We start from the raw sequence: 19,424 nt of genomic DNA on the forward strand, positions 1-19,424 counted from the left end.
GGAACAGTACAATTTGAGTTTTCATTCATTTTGGAGATTATACTGTTATCATTGGGAAGTTTCTTCAATAAAATTTGATGTATACTCTAACGGGTGATGACTTATTAGACTGACTGTCATTTGTACTGACTATTTAGGAAAATCATAGAAAAAAATCATTTGCATAATAATTTGGAACACAGTGTATGTATATATATATATATATATATATATATATATATATATATATATATATATATATGTACAGTAAAGGGTGTTTTCCCTAAAGACAGGACCTGCGATGATGTCATGGTCACTTGATCAGCCCATGTGATGTCTACCTCACTTGTGGGACGGGTTATGGGCTATGTAATGGAGGTTGATGTTTGGCACACGGTGAGTGTGTCTGGAAGTTACAGGAACTTGGCTGGACTTAGCCTGACTTGTATACAGGATCCCCATGCTGCAGGACTAAAGCAGCAAGACACTCAACAACCCTGGGAATGGCACCTGGCAGATGCCGCGGACCTGGCAGCTGCTCAGTTAAGCCCGTCTCATGCAAGGGGTTGAGTCTGGGACCAGTGGTTTTCCAAGCTGGAGTACTGTATATTTATGTTTTTCCTTACTTTCTGTTAACCGGCTGTTTGCGACGTGACATTAAACCACTGAAATTGGACTTTAAGCCTGTGTGTTGCCTCGTTACTGCAGCCCTGCTATTACCTACCAGAGCGAATCCCTACAATATATACACCGGTAATGGCATTTCCAGGAGTCCATCATGACAGCACCAACTGAAAGTTGTGCTTCTTATCCTTGATAGGGACAGGAACACAGAAGAGGTTAAATGGCCCCTTTCCACCACCACCCTCAGTCATTTTCCCAAGTACCACACCAGCATGGATGCAACCAAGAAATTTTAGATCACATAGCAGACAAAAAATCCAAGGGAGGGCATATAAGGGGTGCTGTCAAAATGGACTCATGGAAACACCATTACTGGTAGGACCAATTCCTATATTTCAACACGTTCCTCCTGACAGCACCACCAAGAGTAATACCAAATACCAAGGCGCGATCACTGCTTGGAGGACTTTCCTCCCAAAAGCAGTCCTTTGGCTTGACAGGACGTCCAAATTATAAAACGTATTTAAATTTGACCAAGTTGCAGCTCTGCAGATCTGATTGACAGATGCCCCTGTGCTCTCTACCCACGAAGTCGAGATTGCCCTCAGTGAGTGAGTCTTGAGGTTTTTTGGCGGAGTTTCCCCTGCCGAAACGTACGCTGCACTAAATGTCAATTTTATCAACAGCGTAGATTTTGATGCTTGCTTCCCCCTGATCCTTCCTGCCATCTGGATGAAGAGGTTTGAGTCCATTCTCCAGTCTTCCGTGAGCTTTAGGTACTGTAGAACTGTCCTTCTCACTTCCAAGGAGTGGAGTGAGAGTTCCTTCTCGTTACTATAGTTTTGGCAGAAAGCAGGTAATATGATCTCTTGGCTTCTGTGAAAGTCTAACTACTTTCGGAAGGAATGCCGGATCCAGCCTTAGATACAGTCCTCTCGAATCTTTAGGTATGGGTTTTTTATTGAAAGGGCCTGAATCTCGCCTATACGTCTTGCTGAAGTTATCGCCACCAAGAAGACTGCTTTAAGGGACACAGACCTTAGGTCGACCTGGTGCAAAGACTCGCATGGCCTTTTGCGCAAAGCGTTCAAGACTAGATTAAGATCCCATGGGGGCACCGAGCTCCTTATCATAGGTTTAATGCGCTGAGTAGCCGTAACAAATGTCATTATCCAGGGATGATTGGCCAGTGTATTGATGAGTTTGTGATTTGATCTTTATCTCTCAATGGGAGATCGATATGCTGGAAGGTTGCCAGATTTTAATCTGAGGCCTACTCGAGTAGCGGAGAACAAACACACACAGAGACAGGGTATGTATCTGCAGGATGTTCCCCCTTTCCTGATTTAATTAGGTAGCTTATATGCTCATTTGAGTAGGCGGTAACATTACATCATCACATTTCATTGGACAATTGATCATTCAACAGTAAGCATAAATGGTTCCAACCAATCATATTCATATTTGTTAACCAATCAGATTGTACTCGGCTGTTAATTATTAGTATTTGTGTAGACGTGCTGAAAGCTTTAATAGGTCTTGGGTAAATTACACAAGACCCCAATATCATTCTCATTAATCTAGCCTCATGACAGTTATAGCTCCATTAGCCTCATTAACCTGTCTTACTAAGTATTCATGGCCCCAGTATCTACCTAATATGTGGACGTGTAGTTTCAATGTCCAACTGGGTGCAGTAAACAGTTTATCCATCACGTACAATTTCTTATGAAGAATAAGGTTATAGGTAATCATTATCATGAGACAGCATTTTCATATACAGAGTATGCATGTAAGACCCCAGAAATACATTGATATTAAAAGGACATACAGAATTCCCTGTCAGTATAATCTAAGAATGACCCCAGAGCTGATATCTGCACTTTCAAATTTTCAACCATGTAAGGCCTGTTTCACACATCCGTTGTCGGCGGTCAGCTGAAATCCGCCAAAGGGGGGAAAAAACTGATCCGCCCCTTTAAGCGAAGAACGGATGACAGCGGACTTCGGATCCGTGAGCGGCGTCCATTAAAGGGACCGCGGGTAATGGAAAGTGCGATCGCACTATGGGCCCTGCTCGCACGAGGAATGGAGGAGGAGATCGTGCGATGAATGGAGGAGATCACGCGATGGGCCCTGATCGCGCGATGAATGGAGGTGGAGATTGCGCGATGGGCCCTGATCGCGTGATGGGCCCTGATCGCGCGATGAATGGAGGTGGAGATCGCGTGATGGGCCCTGATCGCGCAATGAATGGAGGAGGAGATTGCGCGATGAATGGAGGAGATCACGCGATGGGCCCTGATCGCGCGATGAATGGAGGAGATCACGCGATGGGCCCTGATCGCGCAATGAATGGAGGAGATGGTGCGATGGGCCCTGATCGCACGATGAATGGAGGAAATGGCGCGATGGGCCGTGATCGCGCGATGGGCCGTGATCGCGCAATGGGCCGTGATCGCGCAATGGGCCGTGATCGCGCAATGGGCCGTGATCGCGCAATGGGCCGTGATCGCGCAATGGGCCGTGATCGCGCAATGGGCCGTGATCGCGCAATGGGCCGTGATCGCGCAATGGGCCGTGATCGCGCAATGGGCCGTGATCGCGCAATGGGCCGTGATCGCGCAATGGGCCGTGATCGCGCAATGGGCCGTGATCGCGCAATGGGCCGTGATCGCGCAATGGGCCGTGATCGCGCAATGGGCCGTGATCGCGCGATGAATGGAGGAGGACATCGCGCAAAGGGCCATGATCGCACGATAAGAGGAGATCGCGCGATGAATGGAGGACATCTGGGCGCAATGGGCTGTGATCGCGCGATGAATGGAGGAGGACATCGCGCAAAGGGCCATGATCGCACGATAAGAGGAGATCGCGCGATGAATGGAGGACATCTGGGCGATCGGGGAGGCGGAGAAGAATGCGCGGAAGACGGGTGAGGAGAGAGAGAATTTCATCCAGCACCCAGACAGAATGTGAGGTTAGACATGTTTACAAACACTAAATGGCGGATCCGGGCAGCGAAAAAACGTTGCAGGGTCCGTCCGGACATGTCAGCGGACGTCAAAATCTTAGCAGATCCACTGACATGCGGATGCAACGGATCACCATCAGTCAAAATCTGCCGATAATGCAAGTCAATGGGGAAAAAACGGATCCGCCAAGAAAAATAGCGGATACGTTTTTTTGCAAGACGGCGGATTTTGACTGATGGTGACAAACGGATGTGTGAAACAGGCCTTAGGCGTCGGGTACCTGCATCTGCACAGCGGGAATCCAGAGCCTTGCATCCAGCAGTCTCCCATTCTCCACCGACCACTCAGGAGCCTGCACAGCAATCTTGGCGTCCCAGACGCTCTGCTCAGACCAGCTATGTAGGACTGGTTGTTGCTGCCACCTCTGGGTCAGCAATAGCAGCACAGGTTGTCCTGCAGCAAGCCACTCCAGAGGCTAAGTCCTCTCGTCGCGCTACTGGGCATGCTCACGAGACGATCTCCCATTGGAGATCGGGAGTCACGTGCTCAGGTCCTTCTCCTGATCTGATTGGTCCATCTCAGAGATCTGGAAGGTCCCGGAAGCGCACGGCTATAAAAGGCCCGCATGGCCGCTTGGCCATGCGCTAGTATAGACTCTAATTGCTACTGTGTGAATGGTGATGGATGTATGGACTGCAAATGACTCACTAAGATTCCCCTCCCTTTGATATTATGAGTGCGTACAGGGATCTAGTAATAGAGTCAGCGTCAGTCAGTGGCAAGTTACTGGCCACACGGCACATCCTCCACAGTGCTAGCATCCGACAGTGCGCCCCTCTTGGGCACTGTCGCATTGCGGCTGGGTCAGTCACCACGCTGCTGTAGCAGCACTAGTTGGCGTCTGCGGTAGCAACGCCGCACGCATGGTAGGTCTAGACGGACATCGCCCTGAGTCTTGGGCCCAGTCCTGTGACCACATACCGTGCGTGCACTCCGCTGAGTCCTGTGAGGTCAACAGGCTCAGCATTTATGTTCATGCCTTAGGCGACTCTGTGAATCAACAGAGTATGCCCAGCGCACATCGGGTGACGTTATAACCCGCGTGGGCTGTACCGCCATATAGCACGTCTGCCATTGTCTAGCAGCGGTTTTAACACCTACTGCAGGGTGGACACCGGGTGGTGAAGCACTTTCTATTTAATATTTAGTGCGTTCCGCCGTCCCTAACACAACCATTTGTCGAAACCTGATTGAAGCAAGTCTGGTATGTGAAGAATATCTGGACCTGAAGTGATGGAGACTAGGACTCTACTTTGAGAACAAAATTTCTTCCAGATCTTGAGGTATATAGCAGATGTCATTGGCTTCCTGCTCTTTTGGATTGTAGAGATGACTGAATCGGACAGTCCTTTTGATCTCAAAATCTCCCTCTCAGGATCCAGGCTGACAGGTGTAGCATCTTTAGATTCTGATGAAAAAGTGGGCCCTGACTTTGAAGGTCCTGTCTTGAAGGCAGGAGAATCAGATCTTCTAATGACATCCACTTCAATGGGGAGAACCAGCTTCTCTTGGGCCAGTAGGGAACTATTAGGATCACCACTACCCGGCTCTCTCGAATTTTCCTCAGTACTCTTGATATTAATGCAAGTGGTGGGAAAGCATACGCAAGAGCTCCATATCCCAGCTTTGGGCCAAGGCGTCCACCCCGGTCGGACTGTCTTCTGGATTTATCTAAAAGAACTCCTTTGTTTTGTCATTTTTCCTGGAGGCGAACAAATCTATTTCTGGGGTACCCCAGCGCTGTGTCAGCTAACGAAAGACTTCCTCATTTAGAGACCACTCTGAAGGTTGAACCTTTTCTCCGCTTAGGAAATCTGCTATCTGATTTTTTTGAACCCTTCAGGTGCACGGCTTTGACTGATCTGACTATATATCGTCTGCCCTTGAAAATATTCTTTTTGATATCTCCTGTAGATGAAGGTGCCTTGGACCTCTTTCATGAAGGTGGAAGGATACTGTGGTAGAATTGTCAGTTTTTTTCGGACATGTTGATCCTTTAGCTGTAACTGACATCTTTGTAGTGCCTCCCATACTGCTCTGAGCGCTCTAATTAAAGGAGGTGTTGCGCACTGAGGCGGGCCATGTTTCTTGCAGGTAACACCCTATGTGGGCTCCCCAACCCCTGTGGCTTGCATCCGTAGAAATGTTTATGCATGGTGAGACTTTCAAGGGTCCTCCTTTCCCGAGGTTTGCTATTCTGGTCCACCAGGACAGAGACTGCTTTGTCTCCTCAGATAATATCATCCTGTTGTCTAGTGAGGCATCTTTGCCATCCCAGGCTGAAAGGACTTCCCGCTGCAGGACTCTCAAATGGAATTGACTCCATTGGATGCTGGAGATGAATGAGGTCATTAGACCCAGGATTCTCATGGCTTTCCTGATCGGCATATACTTCCGTTTCTGGATAGTTTGCATTTCCTCCTTGATTGCTTGCTGTTTGTGCTGTGGAGGGAATCAGTATTCCTGCCCAGAATCTAGGAGTATGCCCAGAATCACTTTCCTTTTTTCTGGTCAGGCTTGATTTTTTAAAATGTATTAACCATCCCAGACTTTCCAGGACTGTAATGGTTGTTGCTAAATGCAACTTCATCTGCTCTGGTGAGTCTCCTACCAGGAGTAGGTCATCTAAGTACAGAACGATGAGGATTTCTTTTACTCTTAGGAAAGCCATTATCTCCACCATGAGCTTCGTGAAGATCCGGGGTGCAGAGGAGAAACCGAACGGAAGACACCGGAATTGGAAATGCTGTATCTTTCCCTGAACTTTTATTGCAAACCTGAGGTATTTCTGGTGTATGGTATGATAGGGGCACTCTTCAAATCTAACGTGCTCATCACGGAGTCCTTTTTTATCAGAGGTACAACCGATTTCAGTGACTCCATTTTGAACTGTTTGTAAAGCACCCACCGGTTTAGCGGTTTCAGATTATCGTTCGGTACTCCCCTCCTGGCTTCTTTATGGCGAACAGACTGGAATAGTGTCCCTGATATTGTTGGGACTGTGGTACCTAAACTATGAATTGCAAGTCTAAGTTCTTTAAATGTCCTTTAACCCCTTCCCGACATGCGCCGTACTAGTACTGCTGTGTGGGAATTGCATTCCCGCAAACAGGAGTACTGGTACGGCACACCAATCGCACGGCTTCATGCTGAGTGCCGCGGTGATCAGGTGCTTGTGTCAGCTGTATGTGACAGCTGACCCCCTGCAGCAATGCCCATGATCGGGCATTTAACCCCCTCTGAGAAGCATCGCGCAGGGACAGGGCTTCCTGCACTCCTCCATCAGGACATCGCGATATGATCGCATTGGCCTGATGGTCTCCATGGAGACCCACGGCACCAAGATGGCTGCGGGGTCCATCCAGGTCCTGCAGAGAGATGGCTTGTGAGCGCCTGCTGCAGGCGCTGACATGCCTCCTTCCCTGCATGTCAGATCGCTGATCTGATACTCAGCTGTGCAAATAGTCAGATCAGCGATCTGACATTATATAGTGATGTCCCATCCTGGGACAATGCAAAAAAGTGAAAAAGAAAAATTAAAATGTATAAAAATATTTTAAAAAATATTTTTTTTAAAAAATCCTAAAGAAAAAGTATTTTCCAATAAATACATTTATGTAAATTAAAAAAAAAAAAAAAAAAACACATTTGGTATCACCGCGTCCGTAACGACCTGCTCTAGAAAACCATCTCACTAGTTAACCCCTTTAGTGAACACCGTAAAAAAAAAAAAAAAAAAGGCAAAAAACAAGGTTTTATCATCATACCACCGAACAAAAAGTGCAATAAAACGCGATCAAAAAGATGGATGTAAATAAAAATAGTACTGGTGAAAATGTCATTTTGTCCCACAAGAAACAAGCTGCAATATAGCTCCATCAGCAGAAAAATAAAGTTATAGCTCTCAGAGTAAAGCGATGCAAAAACCACCATGGTTACTTACCGGTAACCGGTTTTTCCGGAACCCATGACAGCACCACATGAGAGAGGGATCCGCCCCGCCAGGACAGGAACCTACTGAAACATAAAGGGGCGGCACCTCTCCCCCGCTTCAGTTGGATTACAGAGCACTTGAGAGGACTTCCCGGTTAGTTACATATTTATCCAACACCACATCACACAAATACACCCGACTATTGTGCACACCCAAACGGTGAAAAGGGGGGGAAATATACGGGTGCTGTCATGGGTTCCGGAAAAACCGGCTACCGGTAAGTAACCATGGTGGTTTTCCCTTCACCCATGACAGCACCACATGAGAGATTCTGGAGACTTCGAACACCTTAGGGAGGGACCACCGCTTGCAGCACCCTTCTACCAAAGGTCAAGTCAGCCGAGGAGGATAGATTTAGTCTATAGTGTCTAAAGAAAGTTGAGGGTGAGGCCCAGGTAGCGGCCTTACAAATTTGCTCTATTGATACCTCTGCTTTCTCAGCCCAGGAGGTCGCCACGGCTCTGGTGGAATGAGCCTTGATGCCATCAGGAACCGGGACGCCACTAGCTGAATAGGCTACACTAATGGCCTCCCTAATCCATCGGGCAATAGTCCCCTTTGACACTCCATAACCTTTCCTAGCACCCTGGAAGGCTACAAATAGGGACTGGGACCTCCTCCACTGGCTGGTTATAGACATATACTCTACTAGGGTTCTTTTAACGTCTAGGCTATGAAATTTCTCCTCCCCTGGGTTTTTCGGATTCTCACAAAAGGAAGGGAGGACAATTTCTTGGTTTCGGTGAAAGTTAGTTACTACTTTCGGCAAGTAAGCAGGGTCTGTTCTCATAACCACCCTATCCTGGTATATCTGGGTATATGGTGGGTTGACTGAAAGGGCCTGCAAGTCACTATCTCTACGTGCCGACATTAGAGCTACCAAAATGATGGTTTTTAGGGTGAGATTTTTAGTTGAAATCTGCTGTATGGGTTCAAACGGCTCCTTCGTAAGGGATTCCAGTACCAGATTTAGATCCCATGGAGCTATTTTCGGTAAGGAAACTGGCCTAGATCTGTGGCAAGATTTTATGAACCTGGCTACCCATCTGTTTGCCGCTATATTGCAATTGTATAATGCACCCAGCGCTGAAACCTGTACCTTGAGGGTATTAACCGCCAGGCCTAGCTGTAGGCCTGCCTGCAAGAACTCCAAGATGGACTCGATTGGGGGTTCTTGACCTAACGGTTTTCCCAGGAATTGTAGGAATTTCTTCCACGTCCTGCCATATATGTTGGTTGTTATTGGTTTTCTACTTTTCATTAGAGTAGTCACCAACCCCGGGGAAAACCCTTTATATCTCAAAAGTGCCCTCTCAAATTCCACGCCGTCAGATGGAGCCCCTTGACTTGTTTGTGGAATATCGGCCCCTGAGCTAATAAATCTGGAATTTCTGGCAGTACCCACGGGTCCGAGAGAGACATCATTTGTAGTCGTGAAAACCACGGTCTTTTTGGCCAGAACGGGGCTATGAGGATTACTCTGGCTTGCTCGTCTCTTATCTTTTTTACCACTGCCGGGATTAACGCTACTGGGGGAAAGGCATAGCTCAGTTTGAACAGCCACGGGATTTGTAGAGCGTCTACTGCCCACGGGTTTTCCCCTGGGTTTAATGAGCAGAACCTCCTCACTTGCCGGTTGTTTTTGGTGGCAAAGAGGTCGATCACTGGCTGCCCCCATAACTGTACTATCCTCTGGAATATTACACGATTTAAGGCCCACTCTCCCTGTTTTAATTTGTTGCGGCTTAGAAAGTCGGCTTGAACATTTTCTGTCCCTTTGATGTGTAGGACTGTTAGGGAGGTTAGATGTTGTTCTGCTTTGAGGAAGATTCTTTTGGCTTAGTCCATTAGAGAGTTTGACCTTGTCCCTCCCTGGTGGTTGACATACGCCACTGCCACCCTGTTGTCTGACATAATTCGGACGTTTTGACCCTGTAACATGGGAATGAATGCCTCTAGGGCTCTGTTTATCGCTCTTAACTCTCTTAAGTTGGAGGAAGCCTTCTGCTCTATGTGACCCCAGGACCCTTGGGCCATATGTTCTCTCAGGTGTGCCACCCATCCCGAGGAGCTTGCGTCCGTCAATATTACATCGGACACGGGCGTGTGCCACAAAGTTCCCCCTGCTAAATTTGTGCCGTCTAGCCACCAAGTGAGAGAGTTTTTCCCCCTTTCGGAAAGTTCCAGCTTCCCTTCTAAACGCCCTTTCAATCGTCTCTGGGCTGACAAGATTTCCGCCTGCAGTTGTCGGGTATGAAACTGTGCCCAGTTGACCGCCGGGATACAGGCTGTTAGCGTGCCCAACAGGGACATTGCCCTTCTTAGGGTCATGTGAGGATGCTGTATTGCCGTAAGGGTCATTTCTCTCACCTTCTCTAGTTTTTTCTCTGGCAAGAGACAAACTTGACGGTCGGAGTCCAAGACGAAACCTAGAAATGTTTGTTTCATTAGGGGTTGAAGTTTTGATTTTTTTAAGTTTACCATCCAACCCAGTTCTTGCAGGGTCTCTGTTATTTTCTCTACCTGATGTGCGCAGTGATGTTCTGAATTGCCAATGACCAAAAAATCGTCCAAGTAAGGCACCATAATCACATTGTGGATTCGAAGGAAAGCTGTCATTTCCGCTATTACTTTTGTAAAAATCCTTGGCCCTATGGAGATGCCAAACGGAAGAGCTGTAAATTGAAAATGCCTGAGGTCGCCCTGGATGTATAGGGCTACCCTCAGGTATTTCTGGTATTCTTGGTGCATCGGGATATGGTAATAGGCATCCTTCAAATCTATTACGGCCATGAAGCAGTTATGGTGTAACAGCTTTATGGCCGAAGTCACTGATTCCATTTTGAATGTTTGGTTCATAATCCATTGATTGAGGCGCCTGAGATTTATTATCGTTCTGAAGGAAAGGTCGGGTTTTTTTTATTAGGAAGAGGGGAGAATAGAATCCCCTTCTCTCGATCTTTTGGGACCTCTATCAGAACTTGTTTCTCCAACAGTCCTAAGATTTCTGTTTCTATGGCTGATTGCTCTCCTGGTTCCTTTCTGACGGGGGTCACCACAAATGAAGCTCTTGGATGCTGGAAGAAGGGGATTTTTAGGCCTTTCTTTATAATGTTCAGAATCCAATTGTTGGCCGATATTTTCTCCCATTCTTGGGAAAAGAGCCTCAATCTTCCCCCCACAGGAGGACTGGTGTCATTGCGGGGATTTTTTGGCGGTTGAGGTAGTTCCCCCAAACATGAACCCTGGTTCTTTTTTCCTCTTGTCGTCCCACCTTTTCCGCTCTCCCGGGGGACGGCCTCGATTGAACCTTCCCCTCCGAAAGGGCGGTCTCCTCTGATCACCCATGAATCTGGGTAAGCCCTTCTTTTTATCACTGGCTTTTTCCAGGATGTCATCCAGGTTTTTTCCAAACAGGAACTGCCCATCACATGGTAACGAGCATAATTTCGCCTTAGATTGAATGTCCCCAGGGCAGCCTTTGAGCCATAACGCCCGTCTTGCGGCGTTCGATAGCCCCGCTGCTCTTGCCGTTAACCTCATCGAGTCGGCGGAGGTGTCAGCCAAGAAGGCGGCAGCTCCGTGTAGCAGGTACATTTCTCCTAATATTTTCTCTCTTGGTACTTTGGAGACTAATTTTTCTTCAAGTTGTTGCAACCAGACCATTAATGACTGGGCTGTGCAGGTGCCGGCTATTGCTGGTTTCAGACCCGCTGCCTCTCAAGTGTGCCTTAGGTATGAGTCCGCTTTTTATCCAAGGGATCTCTCAAAACCCCTGAATCCTCCAGGGGCAGGGCCAACTTCTTGGAAGACCTAGACACTGCTGCGTCAATATTTGGGACCTTGTCCCAGACGTCCGTGTCTTTAGCCTCGATGGGGTATCTTCGCTTTGAAGAGGAGCGAAGGCTACCTGACTTCTCCGGTTTCTTCCACTCTCTCTCGATTAGGGCCTGAACCTTGTCATTGACCGGAAAGGTACGCTTTTTCCTTTCTTGCAGGCCGCCAAACATTACATCCTCCAGTGATCTCTCTACCTTCTCCTCCTGCAGGCCCATAGTGGACCTGATGGCTTTAAGGAGAGCGTCCGTATCTTCTACGGGAAAGCAAGGTCTGCCCCCCGTATCACTGTCTGAGGATGAAGATGACCCGTGCTCAACTTGATACTCCGAAGAGGAGGAGCCTGACGAGGAACTCGGGGAGGCTTTCCTACTCTTACTCTTCTTTTTTAATAATTTTTTAAGTGAGCCCTGTACCTCAGATTTTATTATCGATCTGAGGTTTGTTGCCAGGCTCGGCACCTCTTCAGCCATAGTCCGCTGGATACAGCTGACACATAAGTCCTTTGGGTAGTCTTTCGCTAAAGGGCTGTGGCATATGGCACATTCTCCATTTTTCTTTTTGCTTATGGCTTTTTTGCCTCCCTAATAAAAAAAAAAAAAAAGACATAGGAAGGCCTATTATAATATTGTCTAACTTTCACGGAGATCACTCACCACCCAGGAAAGACTGATACCGGGCTCTGGGGCTGCGAAGGAGCGTGCGCTCTGCGCTCTTTTGACCTCGAGGAATCCCTCGATCGGTGACTTGGACGGCTGCTGCTTTTGCCGCTCGAGCGGCTCTTGCAACCAGAAGCTTGCGATGGGGGCAGGGACAATGGGGACGGTGAGCGATCCTCCTGAGACGCCATTGTCACCCCTGCAGCCGCTTCTGCTCCTTTTATCGGTGAGTGAGCCCCTCATTACCCCTCCCCCCCGCGACCGCCAGCCGCTTCTCCTGGCCGGCGTCGCGCCCTGCGCTATGACCGTCGCGTCCTGATGACGTCAGCGGTCGCGCTCCCAGAATCCTCTGCGCCGCTGACGTCAGATGCCGGTCTCCGCCCCCGGCTTCCCCTGCATGCAGGCGAAGGACGGGCGCGCGCGCGCAGGGGGAGGGCGGCACGGGGAGGACCTCCGAAGGGAGGACATCGGGACGTGCCCGCACGAACCCGGGGCCCGAATCAGGCAAAACCCCGGGGACTGCGTTACCAGCTGCCGACGTCGCAGGTAAGCTAGCCCTGCAATTTTTACCCGCCGGGACGGCCCTGGGTCTTTTCATCCTGACAGGCACCGCCGCTGTCAGAGGGATTCCTTTCCAGGACAGGAACCCAACTGAAGCGGGGGAGAGGTGCCGCCCCTTATGTTTCAGTAGGTTCCTGTCCTGGCGGGGCGGATCCCTCTCTCATGTGGTGCTGTCATGGGTGAAGGGAAAATAATTATTTTTCCTACAAAATAGTTTTTATTGTGTAAAAGCGCCAAAACAAACTATATAACTGTGGTATCGCTGTATTCATACTGACCTGAAGAATAAAGCGGTCTTATCAATTTTACCACACGTGGAACAGTATGAAAAAAAAAAAAAAACAAAGCAATTAGTGAATTGCTGATTTTTGTTCATTCTGTCTCCCAAAAATTGGAATATAAAGCAATCAAAAAAATTTCATGTGCCTGAAAATTGTACCTGTAAAACAGTCAGCTCGTCCCACAAAAAACAAGCACTCGCATGACTGTCGGCCGAAATATGAAAAAATTATAACTCTCAAAATATGGTGATGCAAATACTAGCTTTCGCAATAAAATGCGTCTTTTAGTGTGTGACAGCAAGTAGTGCAAACTGTAGGAAAACAAAGGAGTGCAGGGTCTTATCCCACGTTATACATCCCCTGGCAAAGATTATGGAATCACCGGCCTTGGAGGATTGTTCATTTAGTTGTTTAATTTTGTAGAAAAAAAGCAGATCACAGACATGGCACAAAACTAAAGTCATTTCAAATGGCAACTTTCTGGCTTTAAGAAACACTAAAAGAAATCAAGAACAAAAATTATCGTAGCCAGTAATGGTTACTTTTTTTAACCAAGCACAGAGGAATTTTCGCCAAATTTCCATTGTTTTCACAAACGCATGTCATATCGAAGAAATTTTAACGCCATCATAAAGTACAATATGTCACGAGAAAACAGTCTCAGAATCACCAGGATCTGGTGAAGCGTTCCAGAGTTATTCCCTCATAAAGTGACAGTGGTCAGAACTGTAAAAATTGGCCTGGTCATTAAGGTGAAGCAGGCTTAGTTTCAAAGGGGTTAATAATAAAGAACCCATAATTATTCTAAATCATTATTGATCCCAACACTACAGAAAACTGAACCAAATGAAAACACCCCCGTAAACCCCAGCCCCAAATAAGGGAGGGTGGGTGCACTAAGATGGCTGACCATTTTATATTGATGCCCCACAATCCCACCTTTGACCCCTCCTCCCCCAAGACCTAACTCCAGCTCCACCTCTGTACCAGTCTGTTATCCCCCAATCTTCCAAATGTCCCTCCAGCTCAGTATATTCCCACACCAACCGTGTCATGTTGGCCTACCTTCAAGACCAGGGGGCCCAGTACAGCCTCTCTTGATCGGGGCTGAAATCGGTAGCTGAAATCCCCGGAGATTTTCCCGACGCTGGGGTGCGCTATAAACTTATTGCTGATTGCGGGTTTAAATTGGCAGTGAGGGAAATGGGCTCCTTAACAGTCGCCGTTTTAAATGTGTATCAGCGGTCATTCGAATTTAAAGTTCAACCCCTTTTTTTTTTCTCCTCGCTAGAGTGAACGAGTAATGTAAAAAACGCTATTAACCCTGCAAATATGCGGTCAATCTGCAGGTTAATAGCACACTGAAGCTACCTGATGCCCGCATCGAGAACCTGACTGCCGGGAGGAAATTAACTTTTTCACAGCTGGCTGCAAGTCCCTGCCAGGGCACGGTTAATGCCACAGCTCATTATACACAGACGGGTGACGGAAGCCGCTCCTCTATGATTGAAATCCCAAGGCTGCATAGAGGAATAAAGTTAATTTCCTCCCAGCAGCGGGGCTCTAAGTGCAGGCGTCAGGCAGCTTCAGAATGCCATTAACCTGCAGATTAACCCCGTATCTGCAAGTTAATAGTGCTTTTTCACATGACAGGTTCCCTTTAAATAAGCCTTAAACATTTTGCTAGAACTAAGAAAAAGATGAATGGAGAACAGGAAATCAAGACAAGAAAAAAAAAGTCAAGTCACAATCCTATAGAAAGAGCCTGGATAAATCAGACAACATTTTCTAATGAATGTAGGAGGACATGTAAGCGAGATGTTCTGTCAAGTAGGAGGTTGCTATGGGAATTACTTGCAGTGCTATTTCCAAGCAGCCTTCGTCACAATCCAATTCAGACTATTTTAGGTGTAAGGTTTTTATTTATTTTTTTTAACAAGTGCTGCTTTATATTGTAGTTTTTCAAGAAAAAAAATGATAATTCTACATTTGTGAGGAAGCTTAAAGAGATATGAGGACCAAGGTGCTTTTCGTCAAATATGCTTAGCACATATGTTGTAGAACATCAAGGCTAGGTTCATCAGATGAGCTTTTGGGGAATTTTTAATGTTGCAGACCCATTAGGTAATTTAAGTTACATGTTTATTTCTCAAGTTTTTATCTTTTTTTGACGCTGAAGTTTTTAAAATCTTTTTGTTAAGCTATGGTTAAAGCAGCTTTGTCCTTTATAATTCTTGGCATTTGGCTTTGACAAAACTTTATTGATGTGTGGATTACATATGTTTTATTGCAGCGGAAACGCACTAAAAACAAAAGTGCGTTTTTTACCTGCGGATTTTTTGCATCTAATGCAAGTCCATGGGGAAAATCCACACATACAACTCAGTGTACCTGCGAGTGAGATTGACATATTGCATATTTCAAACGCAGGTCAGTTTACGCTGTGTATAAAAAAAAATAAACACAATGGCAGGAGATTTCTATAATTCCAATTTCCTTTGCTGGAACTGTAAGATGCTGACTTTTTTGTGGAACAAAAAATTTGAAGCGACAAAAAACGCGGCAAAAAAAATTATCGTTAGAAAACAGGCCAATTTTTTTTTTTTCTCTACAAGAAATTTTTAAGAAATCAAGGTTACTTACCGGTAGCCGTTTTTTTCCGGAGCCCATGACAGCACACCTGAGAGAGAGATCCACCCAGCCAGGACAGGAACCTACTGAAATATAAGGGCGGTGCCTCTCCCCTGTTTCAGTTGGTTACAGTGCATGAGAGGACCTCCCGGTTAATTATACATATAACCAGCAACACACTATAAATACACCCATCTATAGTGCACAACCATAAGGTGAAAAGGGGGGGATATACAGGTGCTGTCATGGGCTCCGGAAAAAATGGCTACCTGGTAAGTAACCTTGGTGTTTTCCTTTCACCCATGACAGCACACCTGAGAGACTTTTGGAGAATGTGGAACACGTTAGGGAGGGACCATCACTTGTAGCACCCTTCTACCAAAGATCAAGGCAACAGAGTAGGATATGTCCAACCTATAGTGCCTAAAGAAGGCGGATGGCGAGGACCAGGTAGTGGTCTTACAAATTTGGTCAATCGATACCTCTGCTTTTTCTATCCAGGAGGTCGCCACGGCTTTGGTGGAGTGAGCCTTGATGACATCAGGAATTGGAGCACCACTAGCCGAGTAAGCTACACTAATCGCCTCCCTAATCCACCTGGCAATGGTACCCTTTGACACTCCATAACCCTTCCTGCTACCCTGAAAGGCTATGAATTGGGACCGGGACCTCTTCCACTGACTAGTCACAGACCTATACTCTACCAGCGCCCTCCTAACATCCAGATTGTGAAACTTCCTCTCCCGAATTTTTAGGGTGATCACAGAAGGAGGGGAGGACAATCTTCTGACTCCGATGAAACTTTGATGCTACCTTGGGAAGATATGCTGGATCTATTTTTAACACAATCCTATCCTCATATATTTGCATATAAGGAGGATTTATAGAAAGGGCCTGCAAGTCACTAACCCTACAGGCTGAAGTTAGAGCCACTAATAAGATTGTTTTTAGGGCAAGATATTTTGCTGACAACACATGTATGGGTTCTAATGGTTCCTTTGTGAGAGCCTCCAACACTAAGTTTAGATCCCACGGGTAAACCTTCGGGATTGGGATTGGTCTGGACCTATGACAGGACTTTATAAATCTTGCCACCAATCTATTAGCCGCAAGGGTACAGTTGTACAATGCACCCAAGGCCGACAGCTGAACATTAAGGGTACTAGTGGCTAACCCCAGTTCCAACCCCGACTGCAGAAACTCTAAGATGGGACCGATCTGAGGTTTTTGGACAAACAGCTTCCCTAAAAACTCTAGGAATTTACTCCATGTTCTGCCATAGATTCTTGTAGTTATGGGTTTCCTACTCCTTAGCAAGGTGGAAACTAGCCCTGGTGAAAACCCCCTACTACTCAGTAGTGTCTGCTCAAATTCCAAACCGCTAGATGGAACCCCTTCACCTGGGCATGGAATACTGTCCCCTGACTAAGAAGGTCTGGAATCTCCGGCAGAATCCACGGATCTGATAGAGACATTATCCGTAATACGGAAAACCAAAGCCTTTTCGGCCAGAATGGGGCAATCATAATCACTCTCGCTTGATCCCTTCTGATTTTCCTCACCACTGTTGGAATCAAGGCTACTGGCAGGAATGCGTAAGCAATTTTGAAGTTCCAAGGGATCTGTAGGGAGTCTACCATGAATGGCCTTTCCCTTGGGTTTAGCGAACAGAACCTCTACCTTCCTGTTGCTTTTGTTGGCAAACAAATCTATTTCCAGCATTTCCCATAGGAGGACCATATGTTGGAAAACCCTGGGGTTTAAGGCCCATTCCCCCTGCTTTAGCCTGTTGCGGCTTAGGAAGTCTGCCTCAATGTTCTCTGTACCCTTTATATGTAGTGCCGTTATGGATAAGAGATGTTCTGCCATCTGAAAAACATTGTTGGCTGCTTACATTCGGGAGTAGGACCTTGTTCCCCCCTGATTATTGATGTATGCCACAGTGGCCCAGTTGTCTGACATAACCCAGACGTCGTGACCCCAAAGTTCTTTTAGATTCGATGACTACTTCAGCTCCTGAGGCGCCCAAGACCCCTGAATTGCCTGACCTCTCAGGTTTGCCCCCCACCCTGAGGAACTCGCGTCTTTTAATATCACATTGCTTACCGGTCTTTCCCAAGGAACCCCTGATGTCAAATTTGCCCTGTCTGTCCACCATCTGAGGGAGTCTCTGACCGATGAGGAAAGATTTACCTTCCCTTCCAAACGCCCTTTTAGAAATCTCTGTGCTGATAGTATGCGGTGGGACACAATGTATCCTCTCTGGACACAGAGGAATCCTGGGACCTCTGGTTGGGATGGCTGCTGCTCCCAGTACTTGAACAGCTGCCTCCTTTCTGTCCATGCGGTCGGTGAGCAGTAGGCTGCACTGGTGTTGGTGGTGGCGACTGCCGCTGCTGTGAGTCGCTTATGTCCATTTTGCTCAGCAGCCACCTGCTCTGTTGGCTACACTTAAAAATGGTAGCCAGAGCCATCCGACTCGTTCCGGTTCTGGTGCTGCTCCTCCCCATGCAAACACCAGCCGGACACACTCGATTCCAACACCGGCTAACACCACACAGGACGCCACCATCTTGTTTCCAGCACCCTCCTGATGTCACCGGGACGCGTCTACTGGCATTGCCTTGTGGCCCGCCATATTGCCCATGACGTCAGCGACACCCGGAAGTCGCCCCGGCCGCTTTACCATGCAAGGATCAACTGAGAGTTGGCCTGGGGAGCACAGGAGAGGGCGGTGAGGCAAATTAAGCCAGAACGAAGCAGACTGTGCAGCCCGTGCCCGCTCCTACACCATGCCCCCGGGGGACCCGTGGACGGCACTTCCAGCACCCGAAGGCCAGCGCCACAGGTACGCGACCTGCTCTCCCAACTCCGGGACAGGCCTGGGACTTTTCCTTCATTCATAACAGATACCGCCGTTTTCCAGCACGGGACTCCCACCAAGGACAGGAACCCAACTGAAGCAGGGGAGAGGTTCCATCCTTATATTCCAGTATGTTCCTGTCCTGGCTAGGCAAATCCCTCTCTCAGGTGTGCCGTCATGGGTGAAGGGAAAAAAGATTATGCACTTAAAGGAGAATTAAACACACACATTTACACAATGTTTCACACCATAAGGACATATGGTAGACTCAAAGAACCATGTACCCTGACAGTTGTGGATCATCTATTCCACTGCATAGGGACAGAATGATCGTTAATACAATTAATCTGTTTCAATATAGTATGCATATTGTTGTCAGCACATTCCTGTTACATGGATTAGCAAACCAATCAGTGGACCAACTAGAATCTTGCCGATTTGTTGGTTGATCGCAAAAGGTTTCCATATGTCAATGGTCGGGAATGAGTGTTCTTGTAAGTATTTGTTTGCCCACTATGAGATTGTGCAACAATACAATACTGTGGACTGCAAAAGTAACGATGGGCCCCTCACTGGGAAAAAAAAATAAAAAATCACCAAATCCCAATGAGAGCTTGTAAGAATGGACTTTATGTTCTATAAAGGCAGGACCACAAACGCTAAACTTGTAAGTCCTGCTCATAAAGTTTGGGTGCTTGGAAACATTTTCCATTTTCATGAACCCACTGGCTATAGGCAAAGTTTATTGAAAAAAAATTGTCTTACTCACCAGCACTGTTCTTGGAGTCTGTTATTGTCTAAATCGTTGACATCACATAGACAGCGCTGCAGCAAATCGTTGAGCTCATTGGCTCTCCTTGTGTTATCGGAATAAGTCACTCAGCCACTAAGCTCAATGACCAGCTGTTGGTCTGTAGACGACACGTCAGCAACACAGACAAAATAAGACATCTGGAGCAG

The 19,424-nt window shown here is 47.1% G+C and overlaps 1 protein-coding gene across 2 annotated transcripts in view; it reads right to left on the reverse strand.

The window, feature by feature from the left end:
* The window catches only part of HOMER2 (homer scaffold protein 2), a 377,961-nt gene that overhangs the window by 175,572 nt on the left and 182,965 nt on the right, over positions 1-19,424 (reverse strand). The gene's annotated exons all lie outside the window — the stretch shown is intronic.

Source organism: Dendrobates tinctorius, unplaced genomic scaffold (assembly GCF_039654945.1).
Source record: "Dendrobates tinctorius isolate UK_male_01 unplaced genomic scaffold, ASM3965494v1 ptg000022l, whole genome shotgun sequence".
NCBI lineage: Eukaryota > Metazoa > Chordata > Amphibia > Anura > Dendrobatidae > Dendrobates > Dendrobates tinctorius.